This window comes from Limulus polyphemus, unplaced genomic scaffold (genome assembly GCF_000517525.1).
Source record: "Limulus polyphemus unplaced genomic scaffold, Limulus_polyphemus-2.1.2 Scaffold9395, whole genome shotgun sequence".
NCBI classification, from domain to species: Eukaryota; Metazoa; Arthropoda; class Merostomata; order Xiphosura; family Limulidae; genus Limulus; species Limulus polyphemus.
In genome coordinates, this window is record NW_013675005.1 from 1,016 (window position 1) to 1,733 (window position 718).

Below are 718 nucleotides of genomic sequence, written 5' to 3' on the forward strand. Positions count from 1 at the left end.
AAGGATCATTGTTTATTTACATAAGATGTACAGTATAGTAATGTGTTTAGTGATATTCTACATATAATAAGGATCATTGTTTATTTACATAAGATGTACAGTATAGTAATGTGTTTAGTGATATTCTACATATAAACAGGATCATTTATTTACATAAGATTTACAGTATAATAATGTGTTTAGTGATATTCTACACATAAACAGGATCATTTATTTACATAAGATTTACAGTATAATAATGTGTTTAGTGATATTCTACATATAAACAGGATCATTGTTTATTTACATAAGATTTACAGTATAATGAGTCTGTACTCACAATTATTGTCTAGTGACAAAAGACAATACAATCTGTAGATCCAAACATGTTTTAAATAATGGATATACTCAAAAAGCTACAAAGTTATTTATTTATAATGATATCTATCAGAGTTAATATGCTTACGATAAGGAAGTTTATCTAGTTCTTTCTGTATGAAAGTTATTTATTTATTTATAATGATATCTATCAGAGTTAATATGCTTACGATAAGGAAGTTTATCTAGTTCTTTCTGTATGAAAGTTATTTATTTATTTATAATGATATCTATCAGAGTTAATGTGCTTACGATAAGGAAGTTTATCCAGTTCTTTCTGTATGAAAGTTATTTATTTATAATGATGTCTATTAGAGTTAATGTGCTTACGATAAGGAAGTTTATCCAGTTCTTTCTGTAT